The following is a 7,858-nucleotide window of genomic DNA, read 5'->3' on the forward strand; positions in this document are numbered from 1 at the left end:
ACAGGAGGGGGCGGTACCTGGAGGGAGTGATGGGGCGGGGCTGGGCAGGGCCTGGCAAGGGGTGACGTGACTGACGTGGCGCAGCGAGAGGGCACAGGCGGGAGGGGCGTGGCCAATACGGGTGAGGGGCGGGGCTAGGCGGCCTGTAGTTTAGATTGGGCGAGGCCTCCGAGGATAGCGCGGGTGGAGCCAGGTGAGTGAGGTGGAAGTCGGGAGGGACGTAACCTGGAAGGACAAGAAGGGGCGTGTAGGACCGAGCCCCGGGAGGTGGGAGGGATTCGGAGCCCGGGGCTGAGGGTGGGGACGGAACCCGAAGCGGGTAGTTTTTGGCACTTGGATTGTTGTACTTTTCCCTATAAGCATTCCTATAATCAAGCCATCTGGTCTCGCGGGCCCTTCGGGAGTCACCTGTCCGCACCTGTTCCGAGTTATAAGGCATCCGAGGTGTCCACGTAAATTTCTGTACCGACCTGCGCGCTACCCGCGCTCCCGGACGACGACATGGGGAAGGTCTGACACAAACTGTCCGGCCGTCGCCGAGACTGCGGGGCCTCAGGGGCTCCCAGGCCTCTGGCCCTTTCCTGCCTTCTGGATTGCTGGCTCCAAACCCATCTCCGCCCAGGCTGCGGGAACAGATGACAATTTGCCCCCAGTGACCCAAGTGATTAATATTTACTGACACAAAGAAAGTACCACTTCCAGATAGCCCTATTCAGCTCACACAGGGATGCTTAAGATCGTGATCAAGCTAGTGTTAATTTGAAATACATATAAAAGAAATTATTTTTAATGTTAATTCATAGGACTCAAACCCATGCTAGATCTGTCGGGGTATATCAGATTTAAGGCTGTGAACTGCCCTGTCACTTATTGGGATACCCAAAACAAAAGGAATTGGTTTTATAGGGTATCCCTATATCAGATTTTAAACTCCACACTTTTATCATAAACTTTTTAAAGAAATTAAATCAGTATTATTTAGAAAGCAAATTCTGAGGCCCATTTCTGGACTTTATAATAGAAGTTAAGTGTTGTCATAATTGTACTCTATGGCTCATAATCAAAAGTAAATGAAAATGGATGAATTTCACAGAACTACAGGGGGATATATTTTTGCCTTATTAAGGATTTTTATACGATATTTAGTTGTATTTTTGCACATTATTAATGTTTTTGAGTCATCACCTAGGAATAAAAAATTATTTTGAGAAATTGCTAAAAAAATGTGTCTGGTTTTGCTTTTTGGTAAAGGGCACTGTTGTACTGTATTGTAGGAATACATAACTTACAGAACATTCCCACTTACAAAATGCTGAAAAATATTTGTTCTTAATGTTCTGTACCATTCGATGGACTTTTGGCCACAGCTGCAAGTCAGTTGTTCATCCCTGTTGGGAAGACTTACATACACAATACTTCCCTGAACAAATGCACATCGATCTAATCTACAGCTTCTGGATTAAAAAAAAAAAAAAAAAAAAAATGACAGTCTAACAATAGTGTGGCAATCAAAGAACAAAACTCAAATACACTTTGATGTGATTGTCATTGTGATTGTGCTGAAGATAGAGTTGTCTGACGCTGTAGAAATCACTGCTGCACTGGACCTACACTTTACTCTATATTTTTATTTCAAGCACAGGGAAGGAATGCAGGGATTTCAGTAGCTCTCTTGGAATAAAAGGAAACCAAGGGGAAGAATCCAAAGATGGGAGCGTTCTGGAGAAAGAAATCGATTATGTACATGATTATGTACAAGGAAGATGGATATTGCCTTATTGAGCTTTCCAATATTTTTCTTCTGAAGAGAAATATCCTCTGACTTAAAAAAAAAAAAGCCTATTGACTGTTGTTGGCCATATCGTCGTTTTTATAACATGATACAACACATTTATTTCCCTTCTTTATTCTATTTTATCAGACTAAAACAACAATGACAAAAGCGAATTTCCTCCAGTGTCCTTGATGTCGAAGTCTGCAATTCTACCATGTTTTGAGCTGGACTGGTAGCTCAGATTGGACTCAGATGAGGACTGTGGATTCCATTGTTTTGTTTTGTTTTTTAACATTTTTAATTTAATTTGAACTTAATCGTGCAGGGAAATGTACACTTTTTGCTAAACAGTGATAATCATATAACCACCACCATGATCAAGATGCAGAATAATTCCGTTCACCCCCCCAAAATTCCCTAATGCTGATCCTTTGTGGTCTGTGCCTCCCCCTCCACCCTTACACACATCCCTGACGATGCCCCCTCCATCCCTAAAGTTTTGTCTTTGCATGAATAGCATATAAATGGAATCATCATACAGTATGTAACCTTTTGAGGCTGGCTTCTTTCATTTAGCATAATGCATTTGAAATTTACCTGAATCAATATTTCAGTTCTTTTTATTCTTTATATTCCATTTAGTGGTGTGTCACAATTTATCCATTCACCATTTGAAGGGCAGTCTCTGGCAATTATGAGTAATGCTGTGATACATGCCAGCATACAGATTCTGTATCACTTAAAAATTTTTTTCATTTGGTGGCACAAGAACAGACACTCAGATCGATGGAACAGAATAGAGAACCCAGAAATGAACCCACAAACGTATGATCAACTCATCTTTGACGAAGCAGGAAAGAATATCCAATGGAATAAAGACAGTCTCTTCAGTAAGTGGTGCTGAGAAAACTGGACAGCGACATGCAGAAAAATGAACCTGGACCACTTTCTTACACCAGACACAAAAATAAACTCAAAATGGATAAAAAAAGTTTCACCTGGGAGTAGGATTATGGGTTTTGGTGCTATTAGAAATGGTCCTGTCTGTGTAATTCCTTTTTTTTAAAATTTATTTATTAATTTTGAGAGACAGAGCAGGAGGGGCAGAAAGAGAGGGAGAGACAGACAGTCCCAGGCAGGTTCCACACTGTGAGCACAGAGCCCAATGCGGGCTTGATCTCATGAACCGTGAGATTGTGACCTGAACCAAAATCAAGAGTCAGATGCCCAATTGACTGAGCCACCCAGGTGCACCTGTAATTCCTATTTTTAATTGTTCACTGCTAGTACATAAAAATACGCTTAATTTTTGTATACTACTTCATATTCTGTGACCTAGCTAAATTTACTTCTTAGTTCTAGAAACTATCTTGTAGATTCCTTCTAAGCACTGCTTTACCTGGAATCCACAAACTTTAATGTGTTCTATATTTTATTATTCAGTTCAAAATATTTTCTGATTTTTCTCATGACTTCTTTGACTCATAGGTTATTTAGAAGTGTCCTTTCTTATTTCACAATGTCTTGGTATATTCCAGATACCTTACTGTAATTGATTATTAGTTTCATTTCATTATAATTAGGAAATGTACTTTGCAAAATTTTAGTTATTTCAAGTTTGCTGATGTTTGTTTTATGACCCCCCAAAATGTCCTATTTTGATGAATGTCCCATTGTGCGCCTAAAAAGATTGTGTATTCTATTGTTTTGGATGGAATGTTTTCCAAATCTCAGTTAGATGAAGTTGATTTATAATGTTCAGGTTTTGTATATTTTGCTGATTTTCTGCACTAGAAATTATTGATTATTGAGAGAAGACTGCTGACATCGCCAGGAATAATTGTGAATTTTCTTCTTAATTCCATCATGATTTGCTCCATGGATTTTGAAGCTCTTTTGTTGTGCGTGCACATTCAGGAATTGTATATCTTCTTGGTAAATTGATTCTTTTATTATAATGTCCTTTTGGATCCCCTTTTTATTGTTTCTTTTTCTGAAATCTACTTTGTCTATATTAATATAGCCCCTCCAGTTTCTTTTGACTAGTATTTTCATAGTGTATCTCTTTTTATCTTTTTGCTCTTAACCTAAGTCATTATATTTGTTTAAATATAGAATATATTTGGGTCTTGTGTTTTTAATCTAATCTGACAGTCTCTCTTTTAATCAGTGTGTTTAGACCATTTACATTTAGTGTAGTTATTGATATGGTTGACTTTAGGCCTCCCATTTTTTTTTTTTAATTTTTTTTTCTACGTTTTTATTTGTTTTTGGGACAGAGAGAGACAGAGCATGAACGGGGGAGGGGCAGAGAGAGAGGGAGACACAGAATCGGAAACAGACTCCAGGCTCTGAGCCATCAGCCCAGAGCCCGACGCGGGGCTCGAACTCACGGACCGCGAGATCGTGACCTGGCTGAAGTCGGACGCTCAACCGACTGCGCCACCCAGGCGCCCCTAGGCCTCCCATTTTATATATATATATTTTTCTGTTCTCACTGGTTTTTTTTTGTTCCTCTGTGCCCCCTTTCGTACATTCTTTTAAAATATTTTAATGTTTTTAGTATTTCATTTAAATTTATCTATTGGTGTGTTTTTTGTCCATTTCTCTTTGTATTATCTTATAGTGGTTGCTCTAGGGATTATGATATACATACCTAACTTCTCATGGTCTACTTAGATTAATACTTTACCAATTCAAGTAAAATATACACACCTTGTAAGCATCTATGTCCTTTTACACCCTCTCTTATATTGTAGTTGTCCTATGTATTATACCTATATTCACCTAAAATTCTACCAGACAATGCTCTATTTTTTTCCTTTCAGCAGTATACGTATTTTAGAGAACTTAAGAAAATAGTCTATTATATTTAGTCAGATACATACCATTTCTATTGTTCTTTCTTCATTCCTAAAGGAACTCCTAAAGTACCAAGTTTCCTTGCCTTCAGCCTACAGAACTTGCCTTCAACCTACAGAACCTCATTTTAAAGTGGTTTTTTTTTTTTCAACGTTTATTTATTTTTGGGACAGAGAGAGACCGAGCATGAACGGGGGAGGGGCAGAGAGAGAGGGAGACACAGAATCGGAAACAGGCTCCAGGCTCTGAGCCATCAGCCCAGAGCCCGACGCGGGGCTCGAACTCACGGACCACGAGATCGTGACCTGGCTGAAGTCGGACGCTTAACCGACTGCGCCACCCAGGCGCCCCTACAGAACCTCATTTTAGTATTTGTTTGTAAGCAGTTGTGCTGGCAACAAATTCTCTTAGTCTTCCTTCATCTGAGAATGTCTTTGTTTTGCTGTCATTCCTAAAGAATATCTGCACTGAGTGTAGAATGTTGATCTGCTGTCTTTTGTCTTCCATAGGTTCTGATGAAGAATTCACGGTAATTCTGATTGTTCTCTGTACAAGGTGTCGCTTTTCTCTGGCTGCTGTCAAGATCTTTCATTTAACTTTGGTTTTCACCAGTTTATTATGCCTAATGTTCCTTAAGTATACCCTGTTTGATGGCTCTTGAATCTGTAGATTTATATCTTTCACCAAACTTGTGAAGTTTTTGGTCATTATTTCTTCAAATATTTTTCCATACCAATATCTTTCTCTTCTCTTTCTGGACTTCCAATGGCACAAATATTAGATGTTTTGATGTTTGCTGTTTCCAGAGGCTCTGTTCAATTGTTTTTAATTACCTTTCTGTTTTTCAAGTTAAATAATTTCCTTTAATTTATCTTCAAGTTTACTTCTTCCTCTGTCATCCACATTCTGTTTCCTTTCAGACATTGTAGTTTTCAATTCTAAAGTTTCCATTTCTGTTGTATAGTGTATTTTTTCTTGTTTTTTTTTTTAAGTTTATTCATTTATTTTGAGAGAGAGAGAGATAGCAAACAGGGAAGGGGCAGAGAGAGGGAGAGAGAGAAACCCAAGCAGGCTCTGCTCTGTCAGCACAGAGCCCGATGCAGGGCTCAAACTCAGAAATGGCAAGATCATGACCTGAGCTGAAACCAAGAGTCAGACACTCAACCGACTGAGCTACCCAGGCACCCCTGTATAGTTTTTTTTTTTTTTTTTTAATTTTTCTGCTGAGAGCTTCTATCTTTCCATTCATTTGAAGTGTATTTACCTTCACCCCATGGAGCATACATTTTCCTGGATCTTCATATGCCGAACAGTGTTTGATTTTGATGCTTTTGTTGTGAGACTCTGTGTCCTGCTGAAATCCTCTGGAGAACACTGACTTGTTGTTTAGCATACAGTTACCTGGCTAGGTTCCTACCACAAGTTCTATTTTGCCTTCTGTGAATGGTGGTTCCAATGTCACTTAAGTTTTTAAAACCTTTGCTGTGTTCCTTAGTGTCTGTTTCATGCATGTAGCACTCAGAGATTAGCCTGCGGTGCAGGCAGCTGTTTATGTTTGTAGTTCAATTCTCAGAGTCTTTGCTGTGTCGCTCTGAGTCTCTCCTGCACATGCACAGCCCAAGGGCAAGCTGCGGACCTGTGCCCATTCATATGTAGAATTAAGGGATCTCCTTTACCAGCTCCCTCCTCTCTGTAATTCCCGGAACGCTCTCTGGCTCCCAGGGGCTCCTTTCTCAGTCCTATGGCCAGAAATCCAGACTTTCTCTCTGACTTTGTTATGCTCTCTGCCACCTTGTAGATATGAGACTGGGGTTGCTTTCAGGGCAAGGCCTGGAAAGAGAAGAGAGATAGAAAACAGATTCTCCCATACTCTCTGGTTTGTGAGGATTGCTTTTCCTGGTTCTCTGACCCAAAAAAAACAGAGCTGCAGAGTTTTATGACCAGGGCTGCCCTCAGGTCAAAGGCAGGAAAGAAAAGAGGAAAAACAATGAGAAACTTACCAGTCCCCCCTCCATTTTCAAGTTTGATTTCCTTACCAGTCCACCTCCTTGTTTGCTCTTCACATTTCTCACGTAGTCGCTATTTGTACTTTGATTTCCTCCCTTCAAGATGGGTCATGTGTTAGGAGGACTTAATAGTCACGGGAGTGGAGGCTCTATCTGAATAATTGTGTTGGGCTGGAAATTGCTTTTTCTTCCCCTTTTCTTCATGATGTCTCCATGCCACATTTTGTGCAGATTCTCAAATAATAGCTTTTGCATTCAGAACACAAATGAGTAAACCACACGTATACTCACCTCTTTTGCCCAGTTTGTAGACCAGATTAAGCTTCCTAGGAGGGGGTGCTCAAGAAGACACGTCCTCTGCACAAAAATTCATCTGTCGTGTACTTACCTTTACCCCACGGAGCATAGTTATAATATCCACATTAAAGCCTCTGGAGAAAGCATCTGTTGTTCTTTTTACCTTTGTGAGGTCAATCTCATGTTTATTTTGCATTCTGTACCTCCCTGTCTTGCTCGCCTACATAGACAGAGCGGGATAACTTAATCGGTGAACATCAAAATGTATTTTAGAAAACCATATTTGCCTGCATTAGAATACAATTACATTACAACAGGAGATCCCTTTCCAGTAAATACAACTCCTGAGTTTACGTGAGGTCTGTATTAGTCTTTGTAGTGGCTTAGGGTTGGAGGGTCATTCCTGAGTTCTTCCTGTATGCAGGCCAGTTGTGTTAATTGTTTTTTAGAAGGTAAAATAGAGTCACTAGTTTGAAAATAAGAAATGTCGGGATATAGCTGAAGGATTCAGTGGTTTCTTTCCTGGTCATTGAGCCTGTAAGTTTCTAAGTATGAGTAGGTCTTACAGACCAATCAAAGAATGTTCCCCAACTTTACCTATGTCAGCATTTTTGTGCACACCTTTTATTTAAGATGCGCTAAAATTGACTCTGTTGTGCCTTATTCTCTTTCATCTCCTTTCCCACTTAATAATATGGCACCTATTAATAAAATATCATTATAACTAACCTAAGAAACATTATGTATTTAAATGTTACTTCTCTCTAAGAATCCTGATGTTGGTTTTGTTTGGATTGAGAATATAGAGTTCAATATAGAATCACAGCACAAGTGCAGACTCTGAGGTCTGATGACTCTTGTGAATGGATGGGCGGTCCCACTCACCCACTAGGCAACACGGACAATTTCTTAATCTCTC

At 39.9% G+C, this 7,858-nt stretch overlaps 1 long non-coding RNA gene across 1 annotated transcript; it reads left to right on the forward strand.

The window, feature by feature from the left end:
* LOC121020212 (uncharacterized) lies at positions 1-2,317 on the forward strand. The gene is made up of 2 exons (XR_005786019.1): positions 1-193; positions 1,922-2,317. It is a non-coding gene; the product is annotated as an uncharacterized LOC121020212 (long non-coding RNA).
* The last annotated feature ends 5,541 nt before the right edge of the window (positions 2,318-7,858 follow it).

This window comes from Herpailurus yagouaroundi, unplaced genomic scaffold, assembly GCF_014898765.1.
Source record: "Herpailurus yagouaroundi ecotype Mexico unplaced genomic scaffold, PumYag 77, whole genome shotgun sequence".
NCBI lineage: Eukaryota > Metazoa > Chordata > Mammalia > Carnivora > Felidae > Herpailurus > Herpailurus yagouaroundi.